Source organism: Aotus nancymaae, unplaced genomic scaffold, assembly GCF_030222135.1.
Source record: "Aotus nancymaae isolate 86718 unplaced genomic scaffold, 86718_ANA_hifiasm-v0.15.2.pri h1tg000029l, whole genome shotgun sequence".
In the NCBI taxonomy this organism is placed as follows: Eukaryota; Metazoa; Chordata; class Mammalia; order Primates; family Aotidae; genus Aotus; species Aotus nancymaae.
The window spans coordinates 29,579,197-29,592,867 of NW_026988442.1; the positions used below are offsets into that span (position 1 = coordinate 29,579,197).

General features: G+C 49.4%; 1 long non-coding RNA gene across 1 annotated transcript; it reads right to left on the reverse strand.

The window, feature by feature from the left end:
• Positions 1-5,399: 5,399 nt before the first annotated feature.
• Positions 5,400-7,564, reverse strand: LOC110567923 (uncharacterized). Its single transcript, XR_002478264.2, has 2 exons — positions 7,068-7,564; positions 5,400-5,559 (listed from the first exon to the last, which is right to left on the reverse strand). It is a non-coding gene; the product is annotated as an uncharacterized LOC110567923 (long non-coding RNA).
• Between the last annotated feature and the right edge of the window lie 6,107 nt (positions 7,565-13,671).

Sequence of the window (13,671 nt, forward strand, 5' to 3'; positions counted from 1 at the left end):
GTCCACAGACGGGTGTACCCTACAGACCAAGACAGTGTGGCTCATGACAGCAAAAGCCAGGAAGGAGGCCCAACAGACACGTTTAGGGCAGGGTTCTACACTTCAGCCAGGCAGACATTTGGGGGTCACATAATTCTCTGTTGTGTGAACTGTGCTAGGCATTGTGGGGTGTTTCTCAGCATTCCTGGCTTCTACCATCTAGATGCCAGTAGCACGTCACTACTCCAAGTTGTGATGACAAAATATGTCTCCAGACATTCTGAATGTCCCCAGGAGGAAAAAAAAAAATCACCCCATCCAAGTAGAGAAGTCTGTGGCATGCCTAGGGTGATGGAGCTTGTATTTCAGCAAAGTTGTGACTCGAGCCTGTGCTAAATCCCAGCTCACACTTTTCCTATTCTCTTTTTGTGGATTCCTTAGACTTTGCTCCATTCACAATCATGTGTTCTATGACTAGAAATAATTTCATTTCTTCTTTCCCATCTGGCTGCCTTGGCACGTTTGAGGACAGAGCTTGCAGAACACAAACTGTAGCTCAAGTGAATTACGTAATCTGCACAGGGACGCTTTTTCGGGAAGTTAACTTTGTTCAAATATTGAAAATTCGTACAATAGAGAATAGAAAGAAGAATATGATTTTTTTAACGAGGTCACCCACAGAGGCCAATTTTCTAGCAGTTTACTCCTCTGAGTAGCTTTCTCCGTTTTGAAATTTTACCATAAAGTTGCGATCACACTGTATGTACAATTTCAAATCCTGCTAGTCCCAAAGTTTTCAAAATCATACTTCTCATATTATTACAAAATCTTCTTTGACATTCTCTTTAATTGTTGTCTATTGTTTCTCTCTCATTCTCTGATCTCCCCTTCTTCCTTAATGATGGAAATTGTGAGCTTTTGCTGGGCATGTGACTACCCAGAAGAAAAACTACACTTCCCAGCCTCTCTTGCGGCTAGGCGTCCATGTGGCCAATGGGATATAAGTAGCTTCCAAATAATGTCCTTAGGAAGGGGTGCCTCTACTTCTTCCCATCCTCCTTGCTGGCTGGAGTGCAGATGTGATGGCCAGAACCTGAATGGCCATCTTGAAATAAGGCAGAGCAACGAAAGAAAAGGACCCTGAGTCCCCGATGAATTTGTGCAGCCACGCTACTAGTCCTGGACTGCCATCTCCATGCACCTTTTATGTAAGAAACAGGCTTCTGCCCGGGTGCAGTGGCTCATGCCTGTCATCCCAGCACTTTGGGAGGTCGAGGCAGGTGGATCACTAGGTCAGGAGTTTGAAACCAGCCTGGCCAACGTGGTGAAACCCCATCTCTACTAAAAATAAAAAAATTAGCCATGTGTGGTGGCAGGCACCTGTAATCCCAGCTACTTGGGAGGCTGAGACAGGAGAATTGCTTGAACCTTGTAGGGGGAGGTTGCAGGGAGCTGAGATTGCACAACTGCACTCCAGCCTGGGTGACAGAGCAAGGCTCTATCTCGGAAAAAAAAAAAGAAAAAGAAAAAGAAAAAGAAACAATTCTATCTCATTTGAGCTTGTTTTTTGTTATTTTGGGTTTTCTGACACTCAAAAGTGAACCTAATCCGAAGTATTACACTAATATTTTGTGCAGAAGGTGTCTCTAACACCCTTTTAGGAATCATTTCCTAATTAACTTAAACATTCCCCGCTTATTGGACATTTAGGTAGATTCTGATTCCTCACTACTTGTCTTTTTTGTGAGATGGAGTCTTGCTCTGTTGCCCAGACTGGAGTGCAGCAGTGTGATCTTGGCTCACTGCAACCTCTACCTCCTGAGTTCAAGTGATTCTCCTGCCTCAGCCTCTGGAGTAGCTGGGATTACAGGCACCCACAACCACATCCAGCTAATGTTTGTATTTTTAGCGGAGACGGGGTTTCATCGTGTTGGCCAGGGCCTGGTCTTGAACTCCTGGCCTCGAGTGATCTGCCCGCCTTGGCCTCCCAAAGTGCTGGGATTACAGGTGTGAGCCGCCACGCCCGGCCTTACTCTTGTCAATTCTGTTGTGAACGTCTTTGTCCACTGTCACTATTTGTGATTATTCCTTAGTACAGAATCCCAGAAGGCGGCTTTGGGGGTCAAGAACATGAACATTCTTAAAGCTGTCAGTACCAGTCAACCAACTGCCTTCCAAAATGGTTCAGCTGACATACATGCCCCCTCCTCTAGCAGGGGATGTGAGGACCCATGTTGGGACCAGAGTAAAAAATGACAACATTCAACATTATTCCCTCCAGCATCCGAAAATGAGTCTGCGATAGTCATTTTCTGATAGTTCTTAAGTACAAGATATCAATGAGCAGTCACTAACCACGAAGCTTAGGAGACCCGGAGTGATCTACTGTCAGTCTGGGGGTCTTAGTTGCAAGTGACAGAAGGCACCCCTCTGGCTAGTTTACACAGGAAAGGAGTTTATTAAAGATTATTGGGTGGTCTGGAGGACCCTCAGGGGGCTTACCGAGTCAGGACTGGGGGCTACGCAGCTAGGAATCAGGCTGGAATTTGATGGAGAACTGCTCCAGTGAGCCCCACTTCTTCCCAAGGATGCCACCACTGCGTCCTCCAGACCCAGGTTCTTTTTCCCACCTCTTCTGTCCTATTATTTTTTAATTGGAGGCCTCCCTCAGGGGAGCCCATGTCGCAGGCCTGCACCTGAGCTGCTTAGGGAGGTTAGGAAAGCGAGTTTTCTAGCGGGTCCTTTGAGAGATGAGAGCTGCGAGTAGGAAATTCCCTGAAGGGTGACTGCAGGGTGTGGGCAGCCAGAAAGTGGGCAAAGGTCAGCTCCTCACAAAGACGGCTGGGCTTGTGGGAAGAATCCGGAAAGGTTTCTAGCATCGCCTTCTTCGTTTCTCCTCCACTGGGGGCAAGAGAACAGCAGCGAGAAGTAAAGGTGACAGCAGCGCCATTCCCGTTTGTGTCACCTTTAGGGCTTACCCAGCTCTGCAGAGGCTGAGAGTGGGGACCTCGAGACGTGTCCTCACTTCACCAACCTGAGGTCAGCAAGTCAACTTGGTGCCATTATCTGAGGGACACGTGTCTCCTGGACTCCGAGCACATTCTTCCAGGGGATGTTATTGAAGGATGTGTCTGCCTTGTCCACTGTTGTACTGAACAGCACCAGCATCTGAACAAGCCCTGGCACACAGCAGGTGCTCCATAGATAAATCTGGAATGAATGAATGATGGCATTGGGCTCTCAGGCTTGGAAGAAACCTTGGAGTCTGGAGTTAACATGGATCGACTCAACCAATATTTCCTAAGCACCCACCATGCTCCATGCCCTGTTTCCAGTGCTGGGGATACTGCAGGAAAGAAAAGACAGTCTCGCCAGTCACCGTGGCTCGTGCCTTTAGTCCCAGCATTTGGGAGGCCAAGGCGGGGGAATCACCTGAGGTCAGGAGTTGGAGACCAGCCTGACCAACATGGAGAATCCCTGTCTCTACTAAAAACACAAAAAGTAACTGGGCGTGGTGACGCAAGCCTGTAATTCCAACTACGTGGGAGGCTGAGGCAGGAGAATCGCTTGAACTCACGAGGTGGAGGTTGTGGTGAGCCGAGATCGTGCCATTGCACTCCAGCCTGGGCAACAAGAACAAAACCCTGTTTCAAAAAAAAAAAAAGAAAAGAAAAGAGAGTCCCAAGTCCCTGTCCTCAGAGTGGAGGAGGTGGGCGATCAATTTTAAAAGCCCAAAATATTAATCTAACACAGCACAACATAATATAATCTGATCTAATACAATATCAAGTAAAACGTTTAAAAGGAAATCTAACACTGGATAAGTGACTTGGAGATGCTAACGTAGAAAAACAGTTGAGGAAGACCTCTCTGAGAAGGTGACGTTCAAGCAGAGATCTAAAGCAGTAAGGGAGTGAGCTGAGCAAATAAGGGAGGGAAGGGTATTCTGGGCACAGAGAGCAGCCGGCGCAAAGGCCCTGAGGCAGGAATGAATGAGCTTGGCTGTGCCCTTGGTGGTGAGGTGGCCAGGGAGGCAAGGGTTACACCAAGTTTCCCAACTTCAGCAAATCTACAGAACCCTTAGCTGGCGGAAACAGGAGGTAGGGAGGGAAGAGTTCTTCACTCTTAAGCTTCTCTGGAAAAACATGATGTCAGGAACAGACAGTAAATCTTGACTTGTCCCAGAAAACAATGGGCCCGTGTAACCAGTGAAGTGTTAGACTGAAAGTAATCGGCCAGAGGGCTGGGGCGTGGGTGGGTCATATGGAATTTGTTAACAGATCTGCATTTGAAAAAGAGCTTCCCGGTTGGGGGCAGCAGAAGCTTCTGGCTAACATCAAAAAGATGTTTATTGTGGTGATTCTGTGCAGACATGAAAAATGGAGATTCGCCACGCGGAGATGTGGAAAGATGTCCCCAAAACATTAAGTGAAAAAATAGGTCACAGGATAGTATTATATACTGTACGATCCCTTCTGAAAATTCACTAGTCACTCATTCATTCAGATAATATTCGTTATGGACCTACTATGGTGTGGAAGACTCAGACGCGGTCCTGCCTGCCTCCTGGAACTGACTGCACAGTGGGGAAGGCAGATAACAATCAGATCGGTACACAAACATGTCATCCAAACCTTTGATCAGCACTAGGGAAAGATACCTGGTGCTACCAGAATGTGCACATACATCAAGTGACCTGTGAGGATGTGCTCCAAAATGTCAAAGGGGTAGTAAGGTTTCAAGAGATTCTACTTTCCTTTTTTATTTGTTTGTTCATTTGGTTGGGTTTTGGGAGGGGATCTCTCCCTGTCGCCCAGACTGGAGTGCAGTGGCATGATCGTGGCTCACTGCAGCCTCAACCTCCTGGGCTTAAGCCATCCTCTCACCTTAGCCTCCCGAGGAGCTGGGACCACAGGTGTGTACCACCGCATCCAGCTAATTTTTTTGTTGTTTTAATTTTGTAGAGATGAAGTTCTCACTGTTACCCAGGCTCGTCTTGAACTGCACCCAAGTAATCCTCCTGTTTCAGCCTCTCAAAGTGCTGGAATTACAGGCGTGCATCACCACACCTGGCTTCATTCCACTTCCCTGATGTTCCTCTCTTGATTGTCTGTAGGTTCTGATTTTTAAAAATAATGTCACAATTTTGTTTTCTTATTTTTTTTTTAGGGTTAGGGTTAGGGTTTAATGTCATGATTTATAATCGAGTGAATAAAAAAAGAACCTCAAAATGAACAGGAGCAGGAGAGCTGGAAGTCAGGGGTCTGCAGAGGACTTAGACCCAGGGAAGGAAGGACACACAAGAAACGATCAACAGAGGCTGGAGTGCGAGGTGGCCTCATTTCTCCCTGGACACCTTTTGAACCTTTTGAATGTGTAAGTATTCAAATAATAGTAATAAGCAAAGGTATTTGAAAATGAAACTTTGAGTCAAGTTTTATTTTCATGAAAAATGAGAAAGCAGACAACAGTAGGATCTCAATATAAATGCGTGAGCTGAGCTGAATTCCCGTGAACATCTGAGAGTAGCTCTCTCTGGGTCACCTTTTCTGTTTTCTTCCTTGTACTTTTCTGTGTCTCCTATGTTTAAAATAAGAAGAATAAAAAAAGACAAGAAAAAAGGGCTACTGAATATAGAGCATTTAGCACGGGCAAGGTCCCATTCTGGGTGCTTTACAAACATGCTCTTGCTTCATCCCCACAACCTTCTCATTTCTTACTTTCATTTGACAGATGAGGAAACTGAGGCTCAGAGGGCGAAGCCACTGGCCAGGGTCACCCAGCTGGATTTGACCCATGTTAGTTGGATCCTAAAGTCTGTTTTTAAACTAGGAAGCTCAAGTACCCTTCAAATGTCCTTCAAGGAAACTGCTTTGCTTTGAAAATCAGGGGGAAAAAACAAACAAACCAAACAAGAAATATGACATTTTTTAACCACTTATTTCAGCTCTGATGGGGCCCAAGACCAGCCGGGCTTGGGAGGGTTTCTCGGCAGGGCACTGTTTGTGTAGTGGGTGGGGCTGCTCTGCCTGGCAGTCCCCCATGGCACATCCCTGCCTGCTCATCAGCTATGCTCCCCGGTCATGGTGACACCCAGATCCCCCCCACCTCCGCCAGCCTCCCCTCCTTGAAGACTGCTGACCTAGACCCTGCAGTGACCCTGAATTCCTGCTGTGGCCTTGCTCGTGCTGTGAGCCACTGTGAGTTGATACCCACTGCAGACCTGAGAAGCAGGTGCCTCCATGGCCTTTTTTTGCAGGGAGACTCAGAGAGGCTGAGTGACTGGCCTGGGTTCACACAGCTAAGACTTGGCCCCATGCTATAGTGCTGACCCTCTGGGACCAAGTATTTTGTGGTTGTGGGATCGAAGTGGGAGAGGGGAAAAGGTGAGTGGCCTGTAGCCCCAGGCGCAGAGGGAAGGCAGCCACGAAGCATCGTCCACTCTCCAGCCAGCTGAGGCCAGGCCAGGAGAAGCAAAGCTTCGCTGCCAGGCCGGGCAGGCTGGGCCGGGTGGCCGGCAGGCGGCCACTACAGTGGGGACCGGGAGGCCGAGCTCTCCCTCCTGCCTGCCCGGCAGCGTCCCGTGGCCGCCCGCCAGGCCCCGCCTGACGTCAGGGTCTGACCAGGGACATAATGTGCTGGCATGGGGACAAGGGCTGACTGCAGAGAGACAGAGCCGCGAGGCGGGGCGGCCAGCCCGGGGAGGCAGGCAGGCAGAGGAGGAGGGGAGAGAGAGAGAGAGAGAGGGAAAGAGAGAGAGAGAAACAGGCAGAGTGAGAGAGAGAGAGAGATGGGGGTGGGAAAGAGAAACACAGAAACAGATGGAGAGAAAAGGAAACGGAGGGAGAGAGACGGAGAAAGTGAAAAAGAGAAGCAGACAGAAAAGAGACACAGAGAAGGAGAAAAACACAAGTAGGAAGATGTTCAGAGAAAGCCACTGAGAGAGCAAGAGCCAGAGAGAGGAAAGTGGAGGTGCTGGGGGAAGTGACAGAGGGAGGAGGCCCAGCAGGGGCTGTGTGGTTAAGGGCAGGCCCTTGGCTCTGCCCCTGTGAGCTGGTGACTCACCTCCGCAAGCCTCCACTCCTTACCTGGTGCGATGGGAGTCCAAGTAACAGGGCTTCGCTCATTCCGGGAGGGGACAGAACTTCCCGTCATGCGAGAGCTGGGGCAGGAACCAGATCTGTGTAAAGTACTTTGGCAGAGTCCTGCATGCAATAAGTGCTCAATAAATTGGAGGTGAAAATTGAGAGAGGACTGGGAAGAAAGAAATGGAATTCCAGAGTGCGAGTGGATGGGGGTTGCGCCGATGGACAGAAACTCTCGCTCCGTAGCACTCCCTTTCCTGTAGCCTTGGAGCACCCCCCTTCCTGTCCATACTTGACTTCAGCTTGAGGCCACCAGCACAGACCTTGGCCTGGCCTTGCCTGTCTTGGGGCCCAACCCCCTGTTTATGGGTTCAAGAAGGCCATGATCCCAGGGCCATCGCGTCACCAAAGCCAAGCAAGGCCAGACCCTGGTCACTTTTGGCTTTCCAGCCCTGTCACCCCTCAGCCAGCTTAATTATTCAATGGCCTGGCAGGGCTGAGGGACTGAGCCAGTTGGCTGCCTGGGCAGGGGCAGCCATGCCCGCATGTCTTCCATTGGTGCAGGAGCACACACACCAGATGTGCAAAGGTGAAGATGCAGAGACCCCTTTCTCTAGCTCCCATTATTCCCACAGCCTTCATCAGCCTCAGCCTCAGCCTCTGAATTCCCACTATGTGCCAGGCATGGTTCTGAGCACTTCTCAGGATTAATCTACTCAGTCCTTCTGACGGCCCCCAAGAGGTGAAGTGCAATTATTATCTCCTTTTACAGATGAAGAGGCTGAGGCTCAGAGAGCTGGAGTCACTGGCCCAAGGCCACCTGCTAAGGAGTGGCAGGGCCAGGCAGTCACTTAAGCACTGGGCTGTGCCAAGGTAGTGCCACAAGCATCTGGATAATCTGACCAGACAGTGGTTCTTGGCTGGGGGTGGATTTTGCCCCCACAGGAGACATTAGACTATATCTGGGGACATTTGGGGTTGTCACAACTGGAGAGAAGTTACTGGTGTCTGGTGGGTGGAGGCCAGGGATGCTGCTCAGGACAAGCTGCATAGCAGAGAATGATCCAGCCCCAAATGTCAGTAGCACCAAAGGTGAGAAAGGTGAGCTCTGTCACGATCTCCATGTCGTACATGTAGAAACTGAGGCACAGAGAGAGGGTGCCACTTGCACAGGAAGCCCACCTCTGCCCCTGCTCTTCCTTAGACCCGATTGCCAATCTGCCTTAAAACACTCCTGCCTCCATTCCAGGCCTTCTGAGTCCTCACCTGCTCGGTACAGATGATGCTTTGCCTCCTCTCAATATATGAAGGCAATGCCTTAGTCATTGACAGAACAAAAGATCCAGCCACAAAGTCACTGAGAATGTACAAATACCTTAAAATAAATTCGTATTTGATTCACGGCAGCATTGAGGGACATTTGAAATAAAACATACGTGGATTCATGGAGCAAGTATTTTCTGAGCACCTACTATGTACCAGGGTCTGTCCTTGGTGCTGGAGATACAGCCGAGAACCAGACAGAGTCAGCCCCTCCTGGGTCTTTAGGAGCTGATGGTCTGGTGGGGAAGGCAGATGAGAGACAAGAAAACAAACACACAACCAAGGTCACTTCTGATTGTGTGAAATGTAACTGTGGGGCAGGCGAAGGGCCGTTCTAGGGAGGGGAGTGTCCAACAGGGCCTCTCTGAGATGAGACCCAAGGAAGAGAAAGGTCCAGTTTTAGGAAGAGGCAGGAATGAAAAGTTCCCGGTGACAGAGCGCAGTGGCTCACACCTGTAATCCCAACACTTTAGGAGGCTGAGGCAGGTGGATCACCTGAGGTCAAGAGTTCGAGATCAGCCTGGCCAACGTGGTGAAACCCCCGTCTCTACTAAAAATACAAAAATTAGCCAGGCATGGTGGTACACACTTGTAATCCTAGCTACTTGGGGAGGCTGAGGCAGGAGAATCACTTGAACCTGGGAGGCAGAGGTTGCAGTGAGCCAAGATCGCACCACTGCACTCCAGCCTGGTGACAGAGCAAGACTCTGTCTCAAAAAAGGAAAGGAAAGAGGGAAGGAAAGGGAAGGGAGGGGAGGGGAGGGGAGGGGAAGTGGGGAAGGAGGGGGAGGGGAGGGGAGGGGAGGGGAGGAGAGGGGAGGGGAGGGAAGGGAAAGTTTCAGACATAGGGAACGGCATGTGCCAAGGCCGTGACGCAGGTGCTTGCCTGGAGTGTTGAAGTACAGCCAGGAGGCCAGTGACTGGAGCCAAGTGAGGCAGGAGGGGCGAAGCAGATGAGATGGGGAAGCCACAGGTGAAGAGATGTGCGGTGCCATGTGGCCACTGTAAGGGCTTTGCCTGTGGGCGGTGGGAGCCATGGCAGGGTTTTGAGGAGAGGAGGCAGAGGGTCTGATTCAGGTTCTAATAGGATCCTCTTGGATGCTTTGGTTAGCTGAATAGTGGCCCTCCAAAGATACCCACGTCTTAATCCCCTGAATCTGTGAGTGTTACTTTATATGGCAAAAGGAACTTCAGAGCTGTGATTCAGTTACGGCTCTGAAGACGGGAGGGTTATCTTGGATCACCCAGGTGGGACCAATTAATCACAGCAGCCCTTATACCACAGAGGCAGATGGAGACATGCCTACAGAGGAGGAGAAGGCAGAGAGGAGAGAGAACGGCAGAAACATAGACTGCGGTGATGATGAGTAAAGCGACTCAAGAGGCTGAGGCAGGAGAATCACTTGAATTGGGGAGGCAGAGGTTGCAGTGAGCCAACATTGCACTCCAGCCTGGGTGACAAAGTGAGACTCAATCTCAAAATAAATAAATAAATAAATAAAAATTTAAAAAATAAAAATTGAATTAAAAGACCCCATGTGTATTCTAGCTGACATTTTATATCAGATTGTACTGCTTGGGGACATACAAATGTAGTCATAATAAAATATAAGAAACTGCCGGGCGCGGCGGCTCACACCTGTAATCCTAACACTTTGGGAAGCCGAGGTGGGTGGATTGCCTGAGCTCAGGAGTTTGAGACCAGCCTGGGGAACATGGTGAAACCCCATCTCTACTAAAAATACAAAAAATGAGCCTGGCATGGCAGTGTGTGCCTGTAATCCCAGCTACTCCGGAGGCTGAGACAGGAGAATTGCTTAAACCTGGGAGGCAGAGATTGCAGTGAGCTGAGATCGCGCCATTGCCCTCCAGCCTGGGCGACAGAGTGAGACTCCATCTAAAAAAAAAATATATATATATATACACACACACACACACACACACACACACACACACACATATATACACACACACACATATATACACACACACACATATATATACACACACATATATATATACACACATATATATAAGAAACCTAATTTGAAAAAAAATTACAAAATAAGAGGAGTTTCTATTTCTCTCATGTGAATGAAGTTCAGATGCAGGCAGTTTGGGATGGATTTGGTAACTCTATGGAGCTCTCAGTCTCTCCACTTCTTCCTGTATACCAGTCTGCCATCTCTAGGTGTGGGCTCTGCTTTCTCATGATCCAAGATGAAGGCCACTGCACCAGCCTTCACATCTGCCTTCCAGATGGAGAAAGAAGGATGATGAGTAAAGGGCAGGCATCAACTAAATCTCCAGAAAACAGTCCAGAAACTGTCACACTACTCCTAATTTCAACTCCTTGGCCAGAGCTCTGGCACGTGGCTGCACCTAGCTGCAAGGGAAGCTGGGAAGGTCTGTGTTTATTCTGCACAGCCATGAACTTAGCTAAAAGTTGATGAAATATTTGTAAATAAAGAAAACAATTTTAGATGGTGCTATATCCTGGGAAGGAACAAAACAGGGTAATCTGGCCGGGTGTGGTGGCTCACGCCTGTAATCCCAGCACTTTGGGAGGCCGAGACAGGCAGATCACCTGAGGTCGGGAGTTCAAGACCAGCCTGACCAACATGGAGCAACCCGGTCTCTACTAAAAATACAAAGTTAGCCAGACGTGGTGGTGCATGCCTGTAATCCCAGCTACTTGGGAGGCTGAGGCAGGAGAATCGCTTGAACTCGGGAGACAGAGATTGCAGTGAACCAAGATAGTGCCATTGCACTCCAGCCTGGGCAACAAGAGTGAAGCTCCATCTCAAAACAAAAACAAAAACCAGGGTAATCTGCTGGGCAATGAGGGTGGGGAAATGCCTCCCTCAGGAGGTAGCACAGCTGAGATATAAATGATGATAAGGCCTGAGGGACAAGCATTCCAAACACGAGGAACAGAAAAGCAAGCTGTCCTGAGGCGGAAACAAGCCTGGGACGGTAAAGAAACAGAACGGCCAGCATGGCTGGAACTGGGACGGATATGTGGGGCAGGGTGGGGGATGCACAGCTGGTGGGAAAGGAGGTCAGAGAGTTCAGCAGGACTAGGTCCTGGGAGAAACGGGAAGGCCAAGGGAAAAGTTTGGAATTTTTTTCTGTAAGTCCAGTGAGGCAGTATGAGAGGGTTGGCCTGAGGTGCTGCCTCTGATGGAGAGCATCCCGAGCACCCTTGGCCCCTAGAGGATTTGCCATAACCCTTCTGAGAACTTCATTCACTCACCAATCCATTCCTCTCATAAATATTTACTGCTGACCTGCTCTGTGCCAGGTGCTGACTTATGGCAGGAGAAATGACTCCTCCAGTCCCCAACCTCAGGAAAAGGAGAGACAGACTGAGCAAACACAAAAGCCTATAAATACAGCTCCCAGATGGCTGCCAGTGGTTTGGAGGGAAGGTAAATGGGGCCACAAGAGGACCTGACTTTGCCTGGGGATGGGAGGGAGGTTCTCACTGGAGGTGATGTTTGAGCTGAAATTTGAATGGTAAGGACCCTTTATCTTGTGGTCTGGAGATGAGGGAGAGAAACTTCTAGGTAGAAAAACCAGCTTGTGCAAAGGGCTGGAGGCAGGAGGAGAGCTGCATATATCCAGAAACTCACCAGGCTCTGGCCTGGCAAGAGTTGAGAAGGGTGAGAGGGAAGGTGTCTCAAGATGGCCCTGGAGAGGTGAGCAGAGGTCAGATCACAGAAAGTCTGGAAGGGGCTGGGCGCGGGGGCTCACACCTGTAATTCCAGCATGTTGGAAGGCCAAGGTGGGTTAATCACTTGAGATCAGGAGTTCAAGGCCAGCCTGGCCAACATGGTGAAACCTCGTCTTTACTAAAAATACAAAAATTAGCCAGGCATGGTGGTGCACACCTGTAATCCCAGCTACTTGGGAGGCTGAGGCAGGAGAATAGCTTGAACCAGGGATGGGGAGGTTGCAGTGAGCCAAGATCGTACCAATGCATTCCAGCCTGGGCAACACAGGCAGACTCCATCTCAAAAAAAAAAAAGAAAAGAAAAAGAAAAAAAGAGAGGAAGGAAGGAAGAAAGGAAGGAAAGAGAAAGAAAGAAGGCAGGAAAAAGAAAGAAAGAAGAAAGAAAGAGAAAGAAAGAAAAAGAGAAGAAGAAAGAAAGAAAGAAAGAAAAGAGAGAAAGAAAGACTGGAAGGAGGGAGGGACTCAGGGATTCCATGTTCTGGGAAGATGATTTATGAAGAACTTTGACCCCAAATCCCTGGGAGGGGCATGCGGCCAATCCCAGACAAGCAGGGCCTGGCTCTCCTTGGACGGTGTTTACAAGCTCGCTGATGACTTGGGCTTCTGCCTTCCTGCGGTTTGCTAATCACTGGGTGCTATGTGCCGTGATGTTCTCTACTACTCAGCCCTGAGACCACAGTCTGACTCATGCCCCAGCCACCCCCTCCCATCACCACCAAGGCTGCCATCTCTCCCCCGCCCCGGCCCCCAAGGCCCCACTGAATCACATGACCCTGGCACCAGAAAGTACACCTGTGTCTCCAATCAGAACTGCCCATTTCACAGAGGGAGAAACTAAGGCCCCATGAGAAGAGCCTTTCCCCAAGTCTCACTCCAAGACTGGAATAGCAGGGCCTGACGCCTGGTCCTAAGTCTTCACACTGTTTAATGAAAGAAAAAGAGAAAGAAGGAGAAGAAAGGAAGCAGGAAAAGGAGGAGAAAGCAAAAAGAGAGGGAGGAGAGGGAGGGAAGGGGAGTTGGAAAAGCAGTGTTCAAATCCCCAACTCCTAAGTGAGCCCTGGGAGGGGAGGGGATTAGCGTTTGTCGGGCACCCACGACACGCCAGGTTCCTCGCCTGTGTCAGCTCCCTCGGTAGAATCTCACAGGAGAATGGATACGATTACATACTCTAAATGCTTTGGAAAACAGAGAGGCTGTGCAACCCATCTACCATCACACAGCAGTTACCTGGCAGAGAGAACGGAACCAGGTCTAGCTGTAATCCTAGGCCCAAGCACACCTCAGTCCCCAGGCTGCCTCCAGCCCAGCCTCTGCTCCACTCCTCTTTTTGAGGCAGCTGCAGCCTCCTCTTCCAGAGCTGATCAGCAGAGGCTTTCCCCTGGCTGCGCACAAGCCAGCAGACACATTTCCTTTGGCCCACAGGGCATTTTGAGCTAATGTTCACAAATCAAGAGATTTCACACAAAAATTCAGATTTTTACTCCCTAAAAACACTGTTAAGATTTCACTGTGCTAAATCCACGTTCCCACCTGGCAACAGTCAGCTGA